Source organism: Salmo salar, chromosome 26 (genome assembly GCF_965601325.2).
Source record: "Salmo salar chromosome 26, fSalSal1, whole genome shotgun sequence".
NCBI lineage: Eukaryota > Metazoa > Chordata > Actinopteri > Salmoniformes > Salmonidae > Salmo > Salmo salar.
The window spans coordinates 39,796,898-39,822,758 of NC_138316.1; the positions used below are offsets into that span (position 1 = coordinate 39,796,898).

A 25,861-nucleotide genomic window follows, 5' to 3' on the forward strand; every position below is an offset into this window, starting at 1 on the left:
AGGTTAGAGTATAGCTAACAGTAGAGAGGAGCAGGTTAGAGTATAGCTAACAGTAGAGAGGAGCAGGTTAGAGTATAGCTAACAGGAGAGAGGAGCAGGTTAGAGTATAGATAACAGTGGAGAGGAGCAGGTTAGAGTATAGCTAACAGGAGAGAGGAGCAGGTTAGAGTATAGCTAACAGTAGAGAGGAGCAGGTTATAGTATAGCTAACAGTAGAGAGGAGCAGGTTAGAGTATAGCTAACAGGAGAGAGGAGCAGGTTAGAGTATAGCTAACAGTAGAGAGGAGCAGGTTAGAGTATAGCTAACAGGAGAGAGGAGCAGGTTAGAGTATAGCTAACAGTAGAGAGGAGCAGGTTAGAGTATAGTTAACAGTAGAGAGGAGCAGGTTACAGTATAGAAGGTTCGAGTATAGCAAACAGCAGTGAGGAGCAGTTTAGAGTATAGCTAACAGCAGGGAGGAGCAGGTTAGAGTATAGAAGGTTAGAGTATAAATAACAGCTGCAAGGAGCAGGTTAGAGTATAGCTAACGGTGGAGAGGAGCAGGTTAGAGTATAGCTAACAGTAGAGAGGAGCAGGTTAGACTATAAAAGGTTAGAGTATATCTAACAGCAGAGAGGAGCAGGTTAGAGTATAGAAGGTTAGAGTATAGCTAACAGTAGAGAGGAGCAGGATAGAGTATAGAAGGTTAGAGTATATCTAACAGTAAAGAGGATCATGTTAGAGTATAGCTAACAGGAGAGAGGAGCAGGTTAGAGTATAGCTAACAGCAGAGAGGAGCAGGTTAGAGTATAGCTAACAGTGGAGAGGAGCAGGTTAGAGTATAGCTAACAGTAGAGAAGAGCAGGTTAGAGTATAGAAGGTTAGAGTATATCTAACAGCAGAGAGGAGCAGGTTAGAGTATAGCTAACAGTGGAGAGGAGCAGGTTAGAGTACAGAAGGTTTGAGTATAGCAAACAGCAGTGAGGAGCAGGTTAGAGTATAGCTAACAGCAGGGAGGAGCAGGTTAGAGTATAGAAGGTTAGAGTATAAATAACAGAAGAGAGGAGCAGGTTAGAGTATAGCTAACAGTAGAGAGGAGCAGGTTAGAGTATATCTAACAGTAGAGAAGAGCAGGTTAGAGTATAGCTAACAGTAGAGAGGAGCAGGTTAGAGTATAGCTAACAGTGGAGAGGAGCAGGTTAGAGTATAGCTAACAGTAGAGAGGAGCAGGTTAGAGTATAGCTAACAGTAGAGAGGAACAGGTTAGAGTATAGCTAACAGATGAGTGGAGCAGGTTAGAGTATAGCTAAAAGAAGAGAGGAGTAGGTTAGAGTATAGAAGGTTAGAGTATAGCTAACAGTAGAGAGGAGCAGGTTAGAGTATAGCTAACAGTAGAGAGGAGCAGGTTAGAGAATAGCTAACAGTAGAGAGGAGCAGGTTAGAGTATAGCTAACAGTAGAGAGGAGCAGGTTAGAGTATATCTAACAGCAGAGAGGAGCAGGTTAGAGTATAGCTAACAGTAGAGAGGAGCAGGTTAGAGTATAGCTAACAGTAGAGAGGAGCAGGTTAGAGTATATCTAACAGTAGAGAGGAGCAGGTTAGAGTATAGCTAACAGAAGAGAGCAGCAGGTAAGAGTATAGCTAACAGTAGAGAGGAGCAGGTTAGAGTATAGCTAACAGAAGAGAGGAGCAGGTTAGATTATAGCTAACAGTAGAGAGGAGCATGTTAGAGTATAGAAAGTTAGAGTATCGCTAACTGTAGAGAGGAGCAGGTTAGAGTATACCTAACAGCAGAGAGGAGCAGGTTAGAGTATAGAAGGTTTGAGTATAGCAAACAGCAGTGAGGAGCAGTTTAGAGTATAGCTAACAGCAGGGAGGAGCAGGTTAGAGTATAGAAGGTTAGAGTATAAATAACAGCAGCAAGGAGCAGGTTAGAGTATAGCTAACGGTGGAGAGGAGCAGGTTAGAGTATAGCTAACAGTAGAGAGGAGCAGGTTAGAGTATAGCTAACAGTAGAGAGGAACAGGTTAGAGTATAGCTAACAGATGAGTGGAGCAGGTTAGAGAATAGCTAAAAGAAGAGAGGAGTAGGTTAGAGTATAGAAGGTTACAGTATAGCTAACAGTAGAGAGGAGCAGGTTAGAGTATAGCTAACAGTATAGAGGAGCAGGTTAGAGTATAGCTAACAGTATAGAGGAGCAGGTTAGAGTATAGCTAAAAGTATAGAGGAGCAGGTTAGAGTATAGCTAACAGTAGAGAGGAGCAGGTTAGAGTATAGCTAACAGGAGAGAGGAGCAGGTTAGAGTGTAGCTAACAGTAGAGAGGAGCAGGTTAGAGTATAGCTAACAGTAGAGAGGAGCAGGTTAGAGTATAGCTAACAGTAGAGAGGAGCAGGTTAGAGTATAGCTAACAGGAGAGAGGAGCAGGTTAGAGTATAGCTAACAGTAGAGAGGAGCAGGTTAGAGTATAGCTAACAGGAGAGAGGAGCAGGTTAGAGTATAGCTAACAGTAGAGAGGAGCAGGTTAGAGTATAGCTAACAGGAGAGAGGAGCAGGTTAGAGTATAGCTAACAGTAGAGAGGAGCAGGTTAGAGTATAGCTAACAGGAGAGAGGAGCATGTTAGAGTATAGCTAACAGTAGAGAGGAGCAGGTTAGAGTATAGCTAACAGTAGAGAGGAGCAGGTTAGAGTATAGCTAACAGTAGAGAGGAGCAGGATAGAGTATAGCTAACAGTAGAGAGGAGCAGGTTAGAGTATAGCTAACAGTAGAGAGGAGCAGGTTAGAGTATAGCTAACAGTAGAGAGGAGCAGGTTAGAGTATAGCTAACAGGAGAGAGGAGCAGGTTAGAGTATAGCTAACAGGAGAGAGGAGCAGGTTAGAGTATAGCTAACAGTAGAGAGGAGCAGGTTAGAGTATAGCTAACAGTATAGAGGAGCAGGTTAGAGTACAGCTAAAAGTAGAGAGGAGCAGGTTAGAGTATAGCTAACAGTAGAGAGGAGCAGGTTAGAGTATAGCTAACAGTAGAGAGGAGCAGGTTAGAGTATATCTAACAGTAGAGAGGAGCAGGTTAGAGTACAGCTAACAGAGGAGAGGGGCAGGTTAGAGTATAGCTAACAGTAGAGAGGAGCAGGTTAGAGTATAGCTAACAGTAGAGAGGAGCAGGTTAGAGTATATCTAACAGTAGAGAGGAGCAGGTTAGAGTATATCTAACAGTAGAGAGGAGCAGGTTAGAGTATAGCTAACAGTAGAGAGGAGCAGGTTAGAGTATATCTAACAGTAGAGAGGAGCAGGTTAGAGTATATCTAACAGTAGAGAGGAGCAGGTTAGAGTATAGCTAACAGTAGAGAGGAGCAGGTTAGAGTATAGCTAACAGTAGAGAGGAGCAGGTTAGAGTATATCTAACAGTAGAGAGGAGCAGGTTAGAGTATATCTAACAGTAGAGAGGAGCAGGTTAGAGTATATCTAACAGGAGAGAGGAGCAGGTTAGAGTATACCTAACAGGAGAGAGGAGCAGGTTAGAGTATAGCTAACAGTAGAGAGGAGCAGGTTAGAGTATAGCTAACAGTAGAGAAGAGCAGGTTAGAGTATAGCTAACAGTAGAGAGGAGCAGGTTAGAGTATAGCTAACAGTAGAGAGGAGCAGGTTAGAGTACAGCTAACAGTAGAGAGGAACAGGTTAGAGTATAGCTAACAGTAGAGAAGAGCAGGTTAGAGTATAGCTAACAGAAGAGAGGAGCAGGTTAGAGTATAGCTAACAGTAATGTTGCCCGGGCGGACTGGGATATATGGTCATTGTAAGGGCAGGAGGTCTTTGGGACGCCTGTATGGGGAACTCTTTGGGTAGAGGATATCTGTAATATGGGTTGGGAGTGTAGGGGTAGTGACAGGACTATGGATGTGTGAGAGTGAGTGTACTTACCTGGGGGACAGATCCATCAAAGCCTTCCCTGTGGATGACCTCCTGGAGATTGTTCAGCAGAGAGGAGTAGGTCTCTGGCATAGGGCTGGAGAGAGGGTGAAGAGGAGAGGTAAAGAGAGGGAAGAGGAAAGGAGAGAAGGAAGGAGGAGGAGAGGAGAAAGAGAGAAGGAGGAAGTAGAACATGAGGTTATTGCAGGACATGTATCAAGTCTCAACAGATGAAGTCAAATGCTCCTTGTCCCCCATGACAGGGCTTTACAATGACCACTAGAGCAGATTAATATAATGGAGGAGCCTTATCAAGAGATTCAATTCATTTATTCAGGTAATCTAATTAAAACCTGTTCGCCTGTCAGCTCCCTGAGGGTCCGATTCGAGGTGTAGTGACACACACACACACACACACACACACACACACACACACACACACACACACACACACACACACACACACACACACACACCACACACACACACACACACACACACACACACACACACACACACACACACACACAGAGAAGGGTTATTTAATGGGTTGCTGGTTATGATTGGATGGGCACAGTGTTTGAATGGTTAATGAAGGGTAAGATGTGCACCATTGACAAGGGACACAAGTCACTCACAATAGATCTCTGCCTCTCCCTAATAACCACAAACCAAGTCAACCATGTGCCAACATCATGGCCAGGGTAAAGTTAACCCCGTCATTTTACACAGAAATCCTTCCTTAAGATAGGCTGGCTATAGTAACAACCACTCTCTTATAGTAGGTCGCTACGCTAGCCAACAATTACAGGCTAACAGAACTACAGAACATTCTTATCCACAGGGGAACAGACAGACACACACTTTCTGCCAGACAGCAGGCACATATACGTATGCCTAAACAAACACCAGGCACACACAGTACACACTTCCTCATATAGCTACACATAGAACAAACACATTGCCTCAGACTGTTCATCATTAACAAAAACAATGGTGCCTTCTGACCCTGCAGGGGTTCATAGCAGAACCATTCCAGCAGCTTTCCTTCCCTCCCTATGGAGCCAGAGGCAGCCCCGGGCTGGCCTCCTCCACTTGGTGGCCATTGTGTTTGAGGGCATTGTGCATCGTCCGCCCCCACTGGGCACCCTCCATTCAGGTGGTGCTGGGGGCTAGGTGCTTAGCCACGGGGGCTAGCGCATGTGCTAATTAGTATCATACTCAGGGAGGCCACATTAGCTCAATGCTACCTCCCTCCTCCTCCACTCTAAGGAGAAAGGAGAGAGAGGGGAGGCTTGGTCTTCAACAACAGGGGCTGTATCACCTAGAGAGCAATTTTTGCCAATTATGCCAGCGAGTGAAACGGAGCAATTTAACAGCCAGGGTAGCAACATGGGGTGGTGGCCACGTGCAAGAGGAGAGGCTAGGGAGTGAGAGTGTATATGTCTGTGTGTATGTATGTATGTGTGTATGTATGTATGTACAGTCGTGGCCAAAAGTTTTGAGAATGACACAAATATACATTTTCACGAAGTCTGCTGCCTCAGTTTGTAGGATGGCAATTTGCATATACTCCAGAATGTTATGAAGAGGGATCAGATGAATTGCAATGAATTACAAAGTCCCTCTTTGCCATGCAAATGAACTGAATCCCCCAAAAACATTTCCACTGCATTTCATCCCTACCACAAAAGGACCAGCTGACATCATGTCAGTAATTCTCTCGTTAACACAGGTGTGAGTGTTGACGAGGACAAAGCTGGAGATCACTCTGTCATGCTGATTGAGTTCGAATAACAGACTGGAAGCTTCAAAAGGAGGGTGGTGCTTGGAATCATTGTTCTTCCTCTGTCAACCATGGTTACCTGCAGGGAAACACGTGCCATCATCATTGCTTTGCACAAAAAGGGCTTCACAGGCAAGGATATTGCTGCCAGTAAGATTGCACCTAAATCAATCATTTATCGGATCATCAAGAACTTCAAGGAGAGCGGTTCAATTGTTGTGAAGGCGGCTTCAGGGCGCCCAAGAAAGTCCAGCAAGCGCCAGGACCGTCTCCTAAAGTTGATTCAGCTGCAGGATCGGGGCACCACCAGTACAGAGCTTGCTCAGGAATGGCAGCAGGCAGGTGTGAGTGCATCTGCACGCACAGTGAGGCGAAGACTTTTGGAGGATGGCCTGGGCAGCAAAGAAGGGCAGCAAAGAAGCCACTTCTCTCCAGGAAAAACATCAGGGACAGACTGATATTCTGCAAAAGGTACAGGGATTGGACTGCTGAGGACTGGGGTAAAGTCATTTTCTCTGATGAATCCCCTTTCTGATTGTTTGGGGCATCCGGAAAAAAGCATGTCCGGAGAAGACAAGGTGAGCGCTCCCATCAGTCCTGTGTCATGCCAACAGTAAAGCATCCTGAGACCATTCATGTGTGGGGTTGCTTCTCAGCCAAGGGAGTGGGCTCACTCACAATTTTGCCTAAGAACACAGCCATGAATAAAGAATGGTACCAACACATCCTCCGAGAGCAACTTCTCACAACCATCCAGGAACAGTTTGGTGACGAACAATGTATTTTCCAGCATGATGGAGCACCTTGCCATAAGGCAAAAGTGGCAACTAAGTGGCTCGGGGAACAACATCAATATTTTGGGTCCATGGCCAGGGAACTCCCCAGACCTTAATCCCATTGAGAACTTGTAAACAATCTTCAGGAGGCGGGTGGACAAACTCCAAGCATTGATTATGCAAGAATGGGCTGCCATCAGTCAGGATGTGGCCCAGAAGTTAATTGACAGCATGCCAGGGCTGATTGCAGAGGTCTTGAAAAAGAAGGGTCAACACTGCAAATATTGACTCTTTGCATCAACTTCATGTAATTGTCAATAAAAGCCTTTGACACTTATGAAATGCTTATAATTATACTCCAGTATTCCATAGTAACATCTGACAAAAATATCTAAAGACACTGAGGCAGCAGACTTTGTGGAAATTAATATTTGTGTCATTGTCAAAACTTTTGGCCACGTCTGTCTGTCTGTCTCAATGTGTGTGGATATATGTGGATGTCTGTATGTGTGTGGATGTCTGTATGTGTGTGTATGTCTGTATGTGTGTGTATGTCTGTATGTGGATGTCTGTATGTGTGTGTGTGTGTGTGTGTGTGTGTGTGTGTGTGTGTGTGTGTGTGTGTGTGTGTGTGTGTGTGTGTGTGTGTGTGGATGTCTTTGTGTGTCTGTATGTGTGTGTCTGTATGTGTGTGGATGTCTGTATGTGTGTGGATGTCTGTATGTGTGTGGATGTCTGTATGTGTGTGGATGTCTGTGTGTGTGTGGATGTCTGTCTCTCTGTGTGTGTGTGTGTGTGTGTGTGTGTGTGTGTGTGTGTGTGTGTGTGTGTGTGTGTGGATGTCTGTATGTGTGTGTGTGGATGTCTGTATGTGTGTGTGTGGATGTCTGTATGTGTGTGGATGTCTGTATGTGTGTGTGTGTGTGTGTGTCTGTATGTGTGTCTGTATGTGTGTGTGTGTGTGTGTGTGTGTGTGTGTCTGTATGTGTATGTCTGTATGTGTGTGTGTGGATGTCTGTATGTGTGTGTGTGGATGTCTGTATGTGTGTGTGTCTGTGTGTGTGGATGTCTGTATGTGTGTGGATGTCTGTATGTGTGTCTGTAGATGTCTGTATGTGTGTCTGTAGATGTCTGTATGTGTGTCTGTAGATGTCTGTCTGTGTGTGTGTGTGTCTGTATGTGTGTGTGTGTCTGTATGTGTGTGTGTCTGTATGTGTGTGTGCCTGTATGTGTGTGTGTGTGTGTGTGTGTGTGTGTGTGTGTGTGTGTGTGTGTGTGTGTGTGGATGTCTGTATGTGTGTGTGTGGATGTCTGTATGTGTGTGGATGTCTGTATGTGTGTGTTTGTGTGTGTGTCTGTATGTGTGTGTGTGTGTGTCTGTATGTGTGTGTGTCTGTATGTGTGTGTGTGTGTCTGTATGTGTGTGTCTGTGTGTGTGTGTCTGTATGTGTGTGTGTGGATGTCTGTATGTGTGTGTGTGGATGTCTGTATGTGTGTGTGTGGATGTCTGTATGTGTGTGTGTGTGTGGATGTCTGTATGTGTGTGTGTCTGTGTGTGTGGATGTCTGTATGTGTGTGGATGTCTGTATGTGTGTCTGTAGATGTCTGTATGTGTGTCTGTAGATGTCTGTATGTGTGTCTGTAGGTGTCTGTATGTGTGTGTGTGTGTGTCTGTATGTGTGTGTCTGTATGTGTGTGTTTGTGTCTGTATGTGTGTGTGTGTCTGTATGTGTGTCTGTAGTGTGTGTGTGTGTGTGTGTGTGTGTGTGTGTGTGTGTGGATGTCTGTATGTGTGTGTGTGGATGTCTGTATGTGTGTGGATGTCTGTATGTGTGTGTGTGTGTGTCTGTATGTGTGTGTGTGTGTGTGTGTGTGTCTGTATGTGTGTGTGTGTGTCTGTATGTGTGTGTGTGTGTGTGTGTCTGTATGTGTGTGTGTGGATGTCTGTATGTGTGTGTGTGTGTGGATGTCTGTATGTGTGTGGATGTCTGTATGTGTGTCTGTAGATGTCTGTATGTGTGTGTGTGTCTGTATGTGTGTGTGTGTGTCTGTGTGTGTCTGTATGTGTGTGTCAGTCTGTATGTGTGTGTGTGCGGATGTCTGTATGTGTGTGTGTGTGTGTGTGTGTGTGTGTGTGTGTGTGTGTGTGTGTGTGTGTGTGTGTGTGTGGTGCAGGTATAGTTTCCTGCTGACCAGCTGTCATGTTGTCTGGCAGATCAGTGTCCTATTCAGAGAACCTGATGTGCAGTGCCACTATGATGGCAATGCCACTATGATGGCAATGCCACTGTCAGACTTAATTACTAACCCACAGAACGACAGGAGAAGGATGGATTCTGTCTAACAACGTAAAGGACTATATAAAAAATATTTCCTATGACAATGATTTACTCAACACTGCTCAGTGATAGTAAATATGAGTCAACTGAAATTAGCCAGGCACACTCACTCACTCACGTCTGCATGGTCCAGAGTTAAAGGGTGTCTGTTTGTAGATATGAAAGCAGAGGGGTTCAATAAAACCTCTTCTCCGCTCCGCTCCAGATTGGCCTGTTTGCCAACCGTGTCTGACTCAGTGTCTGACTGTGTGCGTGTGTGTGTGTGTGTGTGTGCGCTTGTGTGTCTCACCGCTCACTCTAATGTAAATAGTGTGCCTGACCTCTGAACCCTAAGCACACTCAACGTTGAACAAAACAAATTCACAGCAAACGGTCCCTCTACATTCACCACCAAAGCCTTTTACTCTGCTGAATGTCTCATCTCAGCCTACTAGCCTACCTACCTTGAGACTGACCCTGTTTTTATACGGGCTTTATTAGCTGGTTATAAACATCAGAAATGGACCATAATAGACCATCCTGATCTGATGGGGGGGTGGGAGTGGGGGGGTTAGAGTAACTGTCTAAGCATTGAAGAGTAATTGTGGATGGGCAAACTGTAGGTTAATCCCAACCTAATCCAAAAGCTTCTCTAAGAAATGACAATAGTGTCTCTTAGATGCTTCCGGAACGTGATAAGTATACTACTAAATGTGTGTGTCACGGTCATAGTACGGTTGGCTTCTCAGGTTTTGACTAAGTTCTCTTAGACATACAGTACATTTGCACGATATATTGTGTAAATAATACTGAGCACCATGAAGAGGTAAGGGTGGGGTAGTGTTCAGGGATTGCCGGGTTACCTCTGCCTGGTGGCAGTGGGTGATGTCACAGCAGTGGAGTGTTCTGGAAGGTAGAAGCCGTGGCACCTGGCCGCCTGGCAGATCTCAGGGTCCATTGTCTTGGAGACGTCGTAGTAGTGTCCGAACCTCGACGAGGACGCCAGGGCCGTCTGAGGGTCAACAGTTAGTGTTGAGAGAAAAGCCGTGTTTATCCATTTGAGTATACAAACTTTAAAAGAATGACCTGCTCATAGTTCATACAAGTGTTTCAAATGACTGTTTAATCAAATAACTTGCAGAGAAGTTAAACTACTACAACCCCCATCTTAATCATGTCTCCACATAACTGTCCACTTGTGGCTGTGAAAACAGCCGTGTCTGGTTCTGGGGGAGAGTAGGAGGATGTTTTCTCCTGGGTGAAAGGGAGAGTTCTGTAGCCCTGCTCTCCCCAGTGAAAACAGCCATGTCTGGTTCTGGGGGAGAGTAGGAGGATGTTTTCTCCTGGGTGAAAGGGAGAGTTCTGTAGCCCTGCTCTCCCCAGTGAAAACAGCCATGTCTGGTTCTGGGGGAGAGTAGGAGGATGTTTTCTCCTGGGTGAAAGGGAGAGTTCTGTAGCCCTGCTCTCCCCAGTGAAAACAGCCGTGTCTGGTTCTGGGGGAGAGTAGGAGGATGTTTTCTCCTGGGTGAAAGGGAGAGTTCTGTAGCCCTGCTCTCCCCAGTGAAAACAGCCGTGTCTGGTTCTGGGGGAGAGTAGGAGGATGTTTTCTCCTGGGTGAAAGGGAGAGTTCTGTAGCCCTGCTCTCCCCAGTGAAAACAGCCGTATCTGGTTCTGGGGGAGAGTAGGAGGATGTTTTCTCCTGGGTGAAAGGGAGAGTTCTGTAGCCCTGCTCTCCCCAGTGAAAACAGCCATGTCTGGTTCTGGGGGAGAGTAGGAGGATGTTTTCTCCTGGGTGAAAGGGAGAGTTCTGTAGCCCTGCTCTCCCCAGTGAAAACAGCCATGTCTGGTTCTGGGGGAGAGTAGGAGGATGTTTTCTCCTGGGTGAAAGGGAGAGTTCTGTAGCCCTGCTCTCCCCAGTGAAAACAGCCATGTCTGGTTCTGGGTGAGAGTAGGAGGATGTTTTCTCCTGGGTGAAAGGGAGAGTTCTGTAGCCCTGCTCTCCCCAGTGAAAACAGCCGTGTCTGGTTCTGGGGGAGAGTAGGAGGATGTTTTCTCCTGGGTGAAAGGGAGAGTTCTGTAGCCCTGCTCTCCCCAGTGAAAACAGCCATGTCTGGTTCTGGGGGAGAGTAGGAGGATGTTTTCTCCTGGGTGAAAGGGAGAGTTCTGTAGCCCTGCTCTCCCCAGTGAAAACAGCCATGTCTGGTTCTGGGGGAGAGTAGGAGGATGTTTTCTCCTGGGTGAAAGGAAGAGTTCTGTAGCCCTGCTCTCCCCAGTGAAAACAGCCGTATCTGGTTCTGGGGGAGAGTAGGAGGATGTTTTCTCCTGGGTGAAAGGGAGAGTTCTGTAGCCCTGCTCTCCCCAGTGAAAACAGCCGTGTCTGGTTCTGGGGGAGAGTAGGAGGATGTTTTCTCCTGGGTGAAAGGGAGAGTTCTGTAGCCCTGCTCTCCCCAGTGAAAGCAGCCAGGGGCCCCATTGTCAAACGGGCTCTTAAATCTACCACTAATCTGGATTAGGGCCCCCGGTGTGCACCTCTCCTGACAGGATGGGCGAGTCGGGGGGGGGGAGAGAGAACCGCTTAGTGTTCCAGGCCCGCCCCGGCCGCCTCACCTTTGATCTGATGTCTTCATTGGACAGGGCGACTCGGAAAGGGTTGGCAGGAGAGGTATGTAGGGGGAATGGGGATAGAGGGGGACTCGGGGAGTGAATTTGGGATGTAAATCCTCTGGCTGGAGCTTATTGGTAGTTTGGTTTGTAAAGTCTGGTTTGGGAGGGTGGGGAAGGGGGAGAGGTGAGGGAAAGACACAGAGATAAAGACGTTTCCAGAGTGAGACAGAGAAAGAGAGATCTCCAGGGACTTGCTGTGTGCTGTTAATCCACATAGCGATGTGGATTATAGCCTGGGCAGGGGAGAGAGGGGAGGAGAGGGTCACCATTCCTTAGAGCGGAAGAAAGAGTATCGCCAGCACCCCTGGTAAGGGGATAGACAGGGATTTAAGAGGGGACAGAGGGACAGATCTGGGTTATGAGGGTTAAGGCAGGTGGCGTGCCATTAGATGGGCTGCAGGTACCCTGGTTTCCCAGGCTAGGCAGGGTGTGTGTGTGGGTGTGTCGACAGGGCCCACCTAGCAGCAGCTAAGCGTGAGTAATCTTCACCAGCTATGAATGGAGAGGCTACACAGGAGTTTAGGAGCTGATGGATTTAGTGGTGAAGACAATCGTCACCAAGAGCTAGACCTGTGACCCCATGCCCTGACTGCCTACACACACATGTTTACCTGTACTTTTGGCAGGTGCTGGTAGCGCCAGGCGATCTTCATGGCGTCCTGACTCTCAGGGTCACATGACTTTGCCTGGTCCTCCACTGTTTTGGGGCTGGCGATGTCATCCAGGATGGGGGCAGGGAGTTCCTATAGATAACAGAATTGCATTGTTTATAAACTATTGTATTTTATTCAGTCTTCAAGCTGTATTGTGTGGAATTCAGCATGATGGCAAATAATTTGAATCAACACATAAATGTTGTGTTACTATGTGAAACAAGAGTCCTTGTCATGTAGTAGACTAGGAAGCTGGTGTATATGAGGTGTCATGTTGTTTTCTCATTAACCTTGGCATGTCCCTCCAGACAGAGACACAGAGGTTAAATCAATTAGCAGACACTGACTAGACAGGTCTCAGAGCACAGCTCTCAGAGAGCTGACTGAGTCTGTTACAAATGGGATGGAACCTGAGAGGAGGGGGACTGTTTAACACACACACACACCTGAGTAGACAGGTTTAATAAGCCACGGAGAGGGGGGGAGGGTGGAGAGAGAGAGATGGAAAGAGATTGTGAAAGAGAACGAGAGATAGAGACAGAGGGAGAGCGAGAATACAACCCATATTTATGTTTATTTACTTCCCCTTTTGTACATAATGACATTTGAAATTCTGTATTATTTTGGAACTTGTGTGAATGTAATGTTTACTGTTCATGTTTATTTCACTTTTGTTTATCCATTTCACTTGCTTTGGCAATGTAAACAATATGTTTCCCATGCCAATAAAGCCCTTAAATTGAATTGAGAGACAGAGAGAGCTAGATAGAGAGACTGACATGGAAAACACAGGACTGAGCAACCTGCCCTTCAGAGTTCAGACAGACAGTCCCCTCAGACACCTCCTCTAACATGAACTACACTGTAACACACACACACACACACACACACACACACACACACACACACACACACACCAGCTTGACCTTCATTCATACACATCAGACACACAGCTATGACGTAGGCTACACCAACAGTCTGGTCAAAACAATGTAGAGCCCAGAAGCATGGTGTAGGGTTGCAAACACCACCAATATGACCAGTTCACACCAAAGCTTCTAAATCTAAATTAAATCTAATGGTATTCATCACATGCGTTGAATACAACTGGTGTAGACTTAACATTGAAATGCATGCTTACGAGCATTTCCCAACAATGCAGAGTTAAACAATAAAAAACATTTAACAGAAACTAACAGGGATAAAATAAAATACACATGAATGGATCTACAGTGCATTCAGAAAGTATTCAGACCCCTTCACTTTTTCCACATTTTGTTACGTTACAGCCTTATTCTAAAATGGATTCAATTGTTTATTTTCCTAATCGATCTACACACAATACCCCATAATGACAAAGCAAAAACAGGTTTGAAACTGAAATATCACATTTACAAACAGTACCAGTTGAAAGTTGACACACCTACTAACTCAATGTTCTACATTGTAGAATAATAGTGAAGACATCTAAACTATGAAATAACACATATGGAATCATGTAGAACCAAAAAGGTGTTAAACAAATCAAAATATATTTTATATTTGAGATTCTTCAAAAGTAGCCACCCTTTGCCTTGATGACAGCTTTGCACACTCTTGGCATTCTCTCAAACAGCTTCACCTGAAATGCTTTTCCAACAGTCTTGAAGGAGTTCCCACATACACTGAGCACCTGTTGGCTGCTTTTCCTTCACTCTGTGATCCAACTCATCCCAAACCATCTCAATTGGGTTGAGGTCTGGTGATTGTGGAGGCCAGGTCATCTGATGCAGCACGCCATCCCTCTCCTTCTTGGTCAAATAACACTTAGGTCATTGTCCTGTTGAAAAACAAATTATAAAATATATTTTGATTTGTTTAACACTTTTTTGGTTACTACATGATTCCATATGTGTTACTTCATAGTTTTAAAGAGTTCAATATTATTCTACAATGTATAAAATAGTAAAAATAAACCCTTAAAAATAAATCCTTGAATGAGTAGGTGTGTCCAAACTTTTGAGTGCTACTGTAAGTATTTAGACCTTTTACTCAGTACTTTGTTGAAGCACCTTTGGCAGCGATAACAGCCGAGTCTTCTTGGGTATGACGCTACAAGCTTGCAACATCTGTATTTGAGGAGTTTCTCACATTCTTCTCTGCAGATCCTCTCAAGCTCTGTCAGGTTGGATGGGGAGCATCACTGCACAGCTATTTTCAGGTCTCTCCAGAGATGTTAGATCGGCTGGGCCACTCAAGGACATTCAGAGACTTGTCCCGAAGCCACTCCTGAGTTGTCTTGGCTGTGTGTTAGGGGGGGCTGTCCTGTTGGAAGGTGAAACTTTGCCCCAGTGTGAGGTCCTGAGCGCTCTGGAGCAGGTTTTCATTAAGGATCTCTCTGTACTTTGCTCCATTCATCTTTCCCTCGATCCTGACTAGTCTCTCAGTCCCTGCCGCTGAAAAACATACCCACAGAATGAGGCTGCCACCACAATGCTTCACCGTAGGGATGTTATTGGCCAGATGATGAGTGGTGCCTGGTTTCATCCAGATGTGACAGTTGGCATTCAGGCCAAATAGTTCAATCTCGGTTTCATCAGAACAGAATCTTGTTTCTCATGGTCAGAGTCCTTTAGGTGCTTTTTGCCAAACTCCAAGCGGTCTGTCATGTGCCTTTTACTGAGGAGTGGATTCCGTCTGGCCACTCTACCATAAAGGCCTGATTGGTGGTGTGCTGCAGAGATGGCTGTCCTTCTGGAAGGTTCTCCCATCTCCACAGAGAAACTCTGGAGCTCTGTCATCGGGTTCTTGGTCACCTCCCTGACCAAGGCCCTTCTCCCCTGATTGCTCAGTTTGGACTGGAGGCCAGCTCTAGGAAGAGTCTTGGTGCTTCCAAACGTCTTCCATTTAAGAATGATGGAGGCCACTGTGTTCTTGAGGACCTTCAATGCTACAGAAACGTTTTGGCACCCTTCCCCAGATCTGTGCCTCGACAAAATCCTGTCTCAGTGCTCTACGGACAATTCCTTCGACCTCATGGCTTGCTTTTTGCTCTGACATGCACTGTCAACTGTGGGACCTTATATAGACAGGTGTGTGCCTTTCCAAATAATGTCCAGTCAATTGAATTTACTACAGGTGGACTCCAAGATGTAGAAACATCTTTTATTTATTTATTTTTATTTATTTATTTCACCTTTATTTAACCAGGTAGGCAAGTTGAGAACAAGTTCTCATTTACAATTGCGACCTGGCCAAGATAAAGCAAAGCAGTTCGACAACATACAAAAACACAGAGTTACACATGGAGTAAAACAACATACAATCAATGATGCAGTAGAAAAAAAAAATAATAATAATAAAAAAAAGATTATATACAATGTGAGCAAATTATGTGAGATAAGGGAGGTAAAGGCAAAAAAATGCCATGGTGGCAAAGTAAATAAAGTATAGCAAGAAAAACACTGGAATGGTAGATTTGTAGTTTGAAGAAAGTTCAGAGATAAAATATAAATAATATGGTGCAAAGGAGCAAAATAAATAAAATAAATAAATACAGTAGGGGAAGGGGTAGTAGTTTGGGCTAAATTATAGATGGGCTATGTACAGATGCAGTGATCTGTGAGCTGCTCTGACAGCTGGTGCTTAAAGCTAGTGAGGGAGATAAGTGTTTCCAGTTTCAGAGATTTTTGTAGTTCGTTCCAGTCATTGGCAGCAGAGAACTGGAAGGAGAGACGACCAAAGGAGGAGTTGGCTTTAGGGGTGACCAGAGAGATATACCTGCTGGAGCGCGTGCTACAGGTGGGTGCTGCTATGGTGACCAGTGAGCGGAGATAAGGGGGGGACTTTACCTAGCAGGGTCTTGTAGATGACCTGGAGCCAATGTGTTTGGCGACGATTATGAAGCGAAGGCCAGCCAACGAGAGCGTACAGGTCGCAGTGGTGGGTAGTATATGGGGCTTTGGTGACAAAACGGATGGCACTGTGATAGACTGCATCCAGCTTGTTGAGTAGGGTATTGGAAGCTATTTTGTAAATGACATCGCCGAAGTCGAGGATTGGTAGGATGGTCAGTTTTACGAGGGTATGTTTGGCAGCATGAGTGAAGGATGCTTTGTTGCGAAATAGGAAGCCGATTCGAGATTTCACTTTGGATTGGAGATGATTGATTGTGAGTCTGGAAGGAGAGTTTACAGTCTAACCAGACACCTAGGTATTTGTAGTTGTCCACAAATTCTAAGTTAGAACCGTCCAGAGAAGTGATGCTGGACAGGCGGGCAGGTGCAGGCAGCGATCGGTTGAAGAGCATGCATTTAGTTTTACTTGTATTTAGGAGCAGTTGGAGACCACGGAAGGAGAGTTGAATGGCATTGAAGCTCGTCTGGAGGGTTGTTAACACAGTGTCCAAAGAAGGGCCAGAAGTGTACAGAATGGTGTCGTCTGCGTAGAGGTGGATCAGAGATTCACCAGCAGCAAGAGCGACATCATTTATGTATACAGAGAAAAGAGTTGGCCCAAGAATTGAACCCTGTGGTACCCCCATAGAGACTGCCAGAGGTCCAGACAGTAGGCCCTCCGATTTGACACACTGAACTCTGTCAGAGAAGTAGTTGGTGAACCAGGCGACGCAATCGTTTGAGAAACCAAGGCTACTGAGTCTGCCGATGAGGATGTGGTGATTAACAGAGTCAAAAGCTTTGGCCAGGTCAATGAATACGGCAGCACAGTATTGTTTCTTATCGATGGCGGTTACGATGTCGTTTAGGACCTTGAGCGTGGCTGAGGTGCACCCATGACCAGCTCTGAAACCAGATTGCATAGCGGAGAGGGTGCGGTGGGATTCGAAATGGTCGGTAATCTGTTTGTTAACTTGGCTTTCGAAGACCTTAGAAAGGCAGGGTAGGATGGATATAGGTCTGTAGCAATTTGGGTCAAGAGTGTCACCTCCTTTGAAGAGGGGGATGACAGCAGCTGCTTTCCAATCTATGGGAATCTCAGACGACACGAAAGAGAGGTTGAACAGGCTAGTAATAGGGGTTGCAATAATTTCGGCAGATAATTTTAGAAAGAAAGGGTCCAGATTGTCAAGCCCAGCTGATTTGTAGGGGTCCAGATTTTGCAGCTCTTTCAGAACATCAGCTGAATGGATTTGGGAGAAGGAGAAATGGGGGAGGCTTGGGCGAGTAGCTGTGGGGGGTGCAGTGCTGTTGAATGCAGTAGGGGTAGTTAGGTGGAAAGCATGGCCAGCCGTAGAAAAATGCTTGTTGAAATTCTCAATTATAGTGGGCTTATCGGTGGTGACAGAGTTTCCTATCCTCAGTGCAGTGGGCAGTTGGGAGGAGGTGTTCTTATTCTCCATGGACTTTACAATGTCCCAGAACTTTTTAGAGTTGGAGTTGCACGAAGCGAATTTCTGTTTGAAAAAGCTAGCCTTGGCGTTTATAACTGCCTGTGTGTATTGGTTTCTAACTTCCCTAAAAAGTTGCATATCGCGGGGGCAGTTCGATGCTAATGCAGAACGCCACAGGATATTTTTGTGTTGGTTAAGGGCAGTCAGGTCTGGGGAGAACCAAGGGCTATATCTGTTCCTGGTTCTAAATTTCTTGAAAGGGGCATGCTTATTTAAGATGGAGAGGAAGGCATTTAAAAAAAATAACCAGGCATCCTCTACTGACGGGATGAGGTCAATATCCTTCCAGGATACCAGGGCCAGGTCGATTAGAAAGGCTTGCTCGTTGAAATGTTTCGGGGAGCGTTTGACAGTGATGAGTGGAGGTCGTTTGACCGCTGACCCATTACGGGTGCAGGCAATGAGGCAGTGATCGCTGAGATCTTGGTTGAAAACAGCAGAGGTGTATTTAGAGGGCACGTTGGTTAGGATGATATCTATGAGGGTGCCAGTGTTTGCGGCTTTGGGGTTGTACCTGGTGGGGTCATTAATAATTTGTGTGAGATTGAGGGCATCAAGCTTGGATTGTAGGATGGCTGGGGTGTTAAGCATGTCCCAGTTTAGGTCACCTAGTAGCACGAGCTCTGAAGATAGATGGGGGGCAATCAGTTCACATATGGTGTCCAGAGCACAACTAGGGGCCGAGGGGGGTCTATAGCAGGCGGCAACGGTGAGAGACTTGTTTTTGGAGAGGTGGATTTTTAAAAGTAGAAGTTCAAATTGTTTGGGTACAGACCTGGATAGCAGGACAGAACTCTGCAGGCTATCTCTGCAGTAGATTGCAACACCGCCCCCTTTGGTCGTTCTATCTTGTCTGAAAACGTTGTAGTTAGGGATGAAGATTTCAGAGTTTTTGGTGGACTTCCTAAGCCAAGATTCAGACACAGCTAGGACATCCGGGTTGGCAGAGTGTGCTAAAGCAGTGAATAAAACAAACTTAGGGAGGAGGCTTCTAATGTTAACATGCATGAAACCAAGGTTATTACGGTTACAGAAGTCATCAAAAGAGAGCGCCTGGGGAGTAGGAGTGGAGCCAGGCACTGCAGGGCCTGGATTCACCTCTACATCCCCAGAGGAGCAGAGAAGAATAAGTATGAGGGTACGGCTAAAAGCTATAAGAATTGGTCGTCTGTGACGTCCAGAATAGAGAGAAAAAGGAGCAGGTTTCTGGGGGCGATAAAATAGCTTCAAGGTATAATGTACAGACAAAGTTATGGTGGGATGTGAGTACAGAGGAGGTAAACCTAGGCATTTAGTGATTATGAGAGAGATATTGTCTCTAGAAACATCATTGAAACCAGAAGATGTCATAGCATGTGTGGGTGGAGGAACTGAGAGGTTGGATAAGGTATAATGAGCAGGGCTAGAGGCTCTACAGTGAAATAAGCCAATAAACACTAACCAGAACAGCAATGGAGAAGGCATATTGACATTAAGGAGAGGCATGCTTAGCCGAGTGATCAAAGGGTCCAGTGAGATTCAGACAGCTAGCCGGGCCATAGGTAGCAAGCTGGTGGAAGATGGGAGGGAGGTCTGTTTTTAGCCACCTCGTGAGTTTCCGTCTGTGGGTTAGTGGGGTTCCGTGTGGAAGGGGGGACCAGTCCAAGTTGGCAAAATAGTTAGTTATAGTGGCCCAAGAAAAGTGTCCGATAGACCTATTCAGATCGCAGCCGAAAAGACAGCTAACGATTAGCGGGCCGCAGATGGGCGATCAGGTTACGTCGCGACGGAGGGGCCAGTTGGATAACTCCCTCGGGCAGATAACGTCGGTGGTCCAGTCGTGAAGACCCGATGGGGCTCCGCATCGGCAGTAAAACGGGTCAATATAGGTGAGTTGTAGCCCAGGAGACACTTCAGCTGGCTAGCTCAGGAATAGCCCAGGAGTGGCTGACGGAACTCTTCAGCTGGCTAGCTGGCTAGCTCCGTAATAATGTGTGTTAATTCCGTGACCGACGTTGCCAATAGTCACTCAGGTAGCAGCTAATTAGCTGCAAGATTCAGGTGTAAATGTCCAGAGCCTGCGGTAGAAATCGGGGAAAGGAGAGAGAATAGGTCCGGTATGCTCTGGTCTGAGTCGCGCTGTACAAAAACTGGCGATAGCTTTTCGAGCTAATGGATAGCTGAGGACAGCTAACCGTGGCTAGCTGAACTTCAACGTTAGCCAGTGAAAATGGCTAACCTCTTGCTAGCTTCTGTTGTGGAATTCAGATGAGGTAAATAATACTTTCTTTTTTAAATTGGTGAGGCGGGTTGCAGGAGAGTGCTTTGAGGTTGAGTTTAGAATAAAAAAAAATATATATATATTAAAAGATTAGTGAAGAAAAAAATATGTAAATATATATATACACGGGACACGACAAGAGGAGGGTAGAGGACGTCTGAACTGCTACGCCATCTTGGATGAAAACGAAGAATGAATGAAATGAAATCTGAAGGATGATCAATGGAAACAGGATGCACCTGGTCTCAATTTCGAATATCATAGCAAAGGGGCTGAATACTTATGTAAATAAATGGCATTTCTGTTTTTTATTTTTGATAATTAAAAAAATATGTAATAAAAAAATGTATTTGCATTGTCATTATGGGGTCAATGTGCCAGATCATACCAGAGGTATGATATATTTGAGGTAGATATGTACATGAAGGCAAGGTAAAGTGACGAGGCATCAGGATAGATACGAGTCAAATAAACAACAGAGCAGCAGCAGCAAATTATGAGTGTAAAAGTGTTTGTGTGTATGTTTGTGCTGTGTTGGTATGCGTGTGTGTTCTGTGTGTGTGTGTGTGGTGTGCATATGTAGTGTATGTGAATGTGTGAGGGATTTGTGTGGGAGTGACAGTGTATGTGAGTGAGTGTGTATATGGTGTTTATATATAGTCTAGTTAGTGTATATAGTCTAGTGAGTGTGTCTTGTGTGTATGTATATATAGTCTAGTGTGTATATATAGTCTAGTGAGTGTGTACAGGGTGTATGTATATATAGTCTAGTGAGTGTGTATAAATATATATATATATGTTTATATAGTCTAGTGAGTGTATGTATATATATATATATATATATAGTCTAGTGAGTGTGTATAGGGTGTATGTATATATAGTCCAGTGTGTATATAGTCTAGTGTGTATATAGTCTAGTGCGTGTGTATACGGTGTGTGTATATATAGTCTAGGGTGTATTTAGAGTCTAGTGAGTGTGTATATAGTCTAGTGTGTATATATAGTCTAGTGAGTGTGTATATATAATCTAGTGTGTATTTAGAGTCTAGTGAGTGTGTATAGGGTGTATGTATATATAGTCTAGTGTGTATATAGTCTAGTGAGTGTGTATATATAGTCTAGTGTGTATATATAGTCTAGTGAGTGTGAATATATACTGCTCAAAAAAATAAAGGGAACACTTAAACAACACATCCTAGATCTGAATGAAAGAAATAATCTTATTAAATACTTTTTTCTTTACATAGTTGAATGTGCTGACAACAAAATCACACAAAAATAATCAATGGAAATCAAATTTATCAACCTATGGAGGTCTGGATTTGGAGTCACACTCAAAATTGAAGTGGAAAACCACACTACAGGCTGATCCAACTTTGATGTAATGTCCTTAAAACAAGTCAAAATGAGGCTCAGTAGTGTGTGTGGCCTCCACGTGCCTGTATGACCTCCCTACAACGCCTGGGCATGCTCCTGATGAGGTGGCGGATGGTCTCCTGAGGGATCTCCTCCCAGACCTGGACTAAAGCATCCGCCAACTCCTGGACAGTCTGTGGTGCAACGTGGCGTTGGTGGATGGAGCGAGACATGATGTCCCAGATGTGCTCAATTGGATTCAGGTCTGGGGAACGGGCGGGCCAGTCCATAGCATCAATCCCTTCCTCTTGCAGGAACTGCTGACACACTCCAGCCACATGAGGTCTAGCAGTGTCTTGCATTAGGAGGAACCCAGGGCCAACCGCACCAGCATATGGTCTCACAAGGGGTCTGAGGATCTCATCTCGGTACCTAATGGCAGTCAGGCTACCTCTGGCGAGCACATGGAGGGCTGTGCGGCCCCCCAAAGAAATGCCACCCCACACCATGACTGACCCACCGCCAAACCGGTCATGCTGGAGGATGTTGCAGGCAGCAGAACGTTCTCCACGGCATCTCCAGACTCTGTCACGTGCTCAGTGTGAACCTGCTTTCATCTGTGAAGAGCACAGGGCGCCAGTGGCGAATTTGCCAATCTTGGTGTTCTCTGGCAAATGCCAAACGTCCTGCACGGTGTTGGGCTGTAAGCACAACCCCCACCTGTGGACGTCGGGCCCTCATACCACCCTCATGGAGTCTGTTTCTGACCGTTTGAGCAGACACATGCACATTTGTGGCCTGCTGGAGGTCATTTTGCAGGGCTCTGGCAGTGCTTCTCCTCCTCCTCCTTGCACAAAGGCGGAGGTAGCGGTCCTGCTGCTGGGTTGTTGCCCTCCTACGGCCTCCTCCACGTCTCCTGATGTACTGGCCTGTCTCCTGGTAGCGCCTCCATGCTCTGGACACTACGCTGACAGACACAGCAAACCTTCTTGCCACAGCTTGCATTGATGTGCCATCCTGGATGAGCTGCACTACCTGAGCCACTTGTGTGGGTTGTAGACTCCGTCTCATGCTACCACTAGAGTGAAAGCACCGCCAGCATTCAAAAGTGACCAAAACATCAGCCAGGAAGCATAGGAACTGAGAAGTGGTCTGTGGTCCCCACCTGCAGAACCACTCGTTTATTGGGGGTGTCTTGCTAATTGCCTATAATTTCCACCTGTTGTCTATTCCATTTGCACAACAGCATGTGAAATTTATTGTCAATCAGTGTTGCTTCCTAAGTGGACAGTTTGATTTCACAGAAGTGTGATTGACTTGGAGTTACATTGTGTTGTTTAAGTGTTCCCTTTATTTTTTTGAGCAGTGTATATAGTCTAGTGAGTGTGTATACGGTGTGAGTATATATAGTCTTGTTAGTGTGTATACGGTGTGTGTATATATAGTTTAGTGAGTGTGTGTATATAGTCTAGTGTGTATATATAGTCTAGTGTGTGTGTATATATAGTCTAGTGTGTATATATAGTCAAGTGAGTGTGTATACGGTGTGTGTATATATAGTCTAGTGTGTATATATAGTCTAGTGAGTGTGTATATATAGTCTAGTGTGTATTTAGAGTCTAGTGAGTGTGTATACGGTGTGTGTATATATAGTCTAGTGAGTGTGTATATATAGTCTAGTGAGTGTGTATATAGTCTAGTGTGTGTATATATAGTCTAGTGAGTGTGTATATATAGTCTAGTGAGTGTGTATACGGTGTGTGTATATAGTCTAGTGAGTGTGTATATGGTGTGTATATATAGTCTAGTGAGTGTTTATATATAGTCTAGTGAGTGTGTATATAGTCTAGTGTGTATATATAGTCTAGTGAGTGTGTATATATAGTCTAGTGAGTGTGTATACGGTGTGTGTATATATAGTCTAGTGTGTATATATAGTCTAGTGAGTGTGTATACGGTGTATGTATATATAGTCTAGTGAGTGTGTATACGGTGTGTATATATAGTCTAGTGAGTGTGTATATATAGTCTAGTGAGTGTGTATATAGTCTAGTGTGTATATATAGTCTAGTGAGTGTGTATATATAGTCTAGTGTGTATATATAGTCTAGTGAGTGTGTATACGGTGTGTATATATAGTCTAGTGAGTGTATATAGTCTAGTGAGTGTGTATACGGTGTATGTATATATAGTCTAGTGAGTGTGTATATATAGTCTAGTGAGTGTTTATATAGTCTAGTGTGTATATATAGTCTAGTGAGTGTGTATATATAGTCTAGTGTGTACATATAGTCTAGTGAGTGTGTATACGGTGTGTGTATATATAGTCTAGTGTGTATATATAGTCTAGTGAGTGTGAATATATACTGCTCAAAAAAATAAAGGGAACACTTAAACAACACATCCTAGATCTGAATGAAAGAAATAATCTTATTAAAAAAATTTTTCTTTACAAAGTTGAATGTGCTGACAACAAAACCACACAAAAATAATAAATGGAAATCCAATTTATCAACCCATGGAGGTCTGGATTTGGAGTCACACTCAAAATTGAAGTGGAAAACCACACTACAGGCTGATCCAACTTTGATGTAATGTCCTTAAAACAAGTCAAAATGAGGCTCAGTAGTGTGTGTGGCCTCCACGTGCCTGTATGACCTCCCTACAACGCCTGGGCATGCTCCTGATGAGGTGGCGGATGGTCTCCTGAGGGATCTCCTCCCAGACCTGGACTAAAGCATCCGCCAACTCCTGGACAGTCTGTGGTGCAACGTGGCATTGGTGGATGGAGCGAGACATGATGTCCCAGATGTGCTCAATTGGATTCAGGTCTGGGGAACGGGCGGGCCAGTCCATAGCATCAATGCCTTCCTCTTGCAGGAACTGCTGACACACTCCAGCCACATGAGGTCTAGCATTGTCTTGCATTAGGAGGAACCCAGGGCCAACCGCACCAGCATATGGTCTCACAAGGGGTCTGAGGATCTCATCTCGGTACCTAATGGCAGTCAGGCTACCTCTGGCGAGCACATGGAGGGCTGTGCGGCCCCCCAAAGAAATGCCACCCCACACCATGACTGACCCACCGCCAAACCGGTCATGCTGGAGGATGTTGCAGGCAGCAGAACGTTCTCCACGGCATCTCCAGACTCTGTCACGTGCTCAGTGTGAACCTGCTTTCATCTGTGAAGAGCACAGGGCGCCAGTGGCGAATTTGCCAATCTTGGTGTTCTCTGGCAAATGCCAAACGTCCTGCACGGTGTTGGGCTGTAAGCACAACCCCCACCTGTGGACGTCGGGCCCTCATACCACCCTCATGGAGTCTGTTTCTGACCGTTTGAGCAGACACATGCACATTTGTGGCCTGCTGGAGGTCATTTTGCAGGGCTCTGGCAGTGCTTCTCCTCCTCCTCCTTGCACAAAGGCGGAGGTAGCGGTCCTGCTGCTGGGTTGTTGCCCTCCTACGGCCTCCTCCACGTCTCCTGATGTACTGGCCTGTCTCCTGGTAGCGCCTCCATGCTCTGGACACTACGCTGACAGACACAGCAAACCTTCTTGCCACAGCTCGCATTGATGTGCCATCCTGGATGAGCTGCACTACCTGAGCCACTTGTGTGGGTTGTAGACTCCGTCTCATGCTACCACTAGAGTGAAAGCACCGCCAGCATTCAAAAGTGACCAAAACATCAGCCAGGAAGCATAGGAACTGAGAAGTGGTCTGTGGTCCCCACCTGCAGAACCACTCGTTTATTGGGGGTGTCTTGCTAATTGCCTATAATTTCCACCTGTTGTCTATTCCATTTGCACAACAGCATGTGAAATTTATTGTCAATCAGTGTTGCTTCCTAAGTGGACAGTTTGATTTCACAGAAGTGTGATTGACTTGGAGTTACATTGTGTTGTTTAAGTGTTCCCTTTATTTTTTTGAGCAGTGTATATAGTCTAGTGAGTGTGTATACGGTGTGAGTATATATAGTCTTGTTAGTGTGTATACGGTGTGTGTATATATAGTTTAGTGAGTGTGTGTATATAGTCTAGTGTGTATATATAGTCTAGTGTGTGTGTATATATAGTCTAGTGTGTATATATAGTCAAGTGAGTGTGTATACGGTGTGTGTATATATAGTCTAGTGTGTATATATAGTCTAGTGAGTGTGTATATATAGTCTAGTGTGTATTTAGAGTCTAGTGAGTGTGTATACGGTGTGTGTATATATAGTCTAGTGAGTGTGTATATATAGTCTAGTGAGTGTGTATATAGTCTAGTGTGTGTATATATAGTCTAGTGAGTGTGTATATATAGTCTAGTGAGTGTGTATACGGTGTGTGTATATAGTCTAGTGAGTGTGTATATGGTGTGTATATATAGTCTAGTGAGTGTTTATATATAGTCTAGTGAGTGTGTATATAGTCTAGTGTGTATATATAGTCTAGTGAGTGTGTATATATAGTCTAGTGAGTGTGTATACGGTGTGTGTATATATAGTCTAGTGTGTATATATAGTCTAGTGAGTGTGTATACGGTGTATGTATATATAGTCTAGTGAGTGTGTATACGGTGTGTATATATAGTCTAGTGAGTGTGTATATATAGTCTAGTGAGTGTGTATATAGTCTAGTGTGTATATATAGTCTAGTGAGTGTGTATATATAGTCTAGTGTGTATATATAGTCTAGTGAGTGTGTATACGGTGTGTATATATAGTCTAGTGAGTGTATATAGTCTAGTGAGTGTGTATACGGTGTATGTATATATAGTCTAGTGAGTGTGTAT

At 45.0% G+C, this 25,861-nt stretch overlaps 1 long non-coding RNA gene across 2 annotated transcripts in view; it reads right to left on the bottom strand.

The window, feature by feature from the left end:
- The window catches only part of LOC106562399 (elongator complex protein 4), a 179,957-nt gene that overhangs the window by 135,126 nt on the left and 18,970 nt on the right, over positions 1–25,861 (bottom strand). For both annotated transcript variants that reach the window (XR_006762277.2, XR_006762280.2), the window contains exons 4-6: positions 12,041–12,172; positions 9,629–9,777; positions 3,898–3,982 (exon numbers count right to left, since the gene is read on the bottom strand). This is a non-coding gene — a long non-coding RNA (elongator complex protein 4). The remainder of the gene's footprint in view (positions 1–3,897; positions 3,983–9,628; positions 9,778–12,040; positions 12,173–25,861) is intronic.